This window comes from Myotis davidii, unplaced genomic scaffold, assembly GCF_000327345.1.
Source record: "Myotis davidii unplaced genomic scaffold, ASM32734v1 scaffold4669, whole genome shotgun sequence".
Lineage (NCBI taxonomy): Eukaryota > Metazoa > Chordata > Mammalia > Chiroptera > Vespertilionidae > Myotis > Myotis davidii.
Genome location: NW_006299398.1, coordinates 1 through 273, shown reverse-complemented (window position 1 = coordinate 273; position 273 = coordinate 1).

The window sequence follows — 273 nt, the reverse complement described above, 5'->3', positions numbered from 1 at the left end:
CTGGGGGGGAGACAAGCCCACAGGGGGATGGATGTGCCGCCTGGGAGAGGGGCGACTGTGGCAAGACCAGAAACCGGGCGGAGGGAGCTGTGTTCTCACGTGGCTGCAGAGCCCTTACAATGGGGATCGTCCAAACTGAGCTGTAGTTAGAGGATCGCAAAACTTACTGTTGCACAGCGCCCTCCCGGCCTGGCCTTGGCACCGAGCCTCCAGAGGCCCAGGTGCGCTCTCCTCACCCGTCTCCCCTCAGAGCCAGAGCCAGGGAGAAAAGTG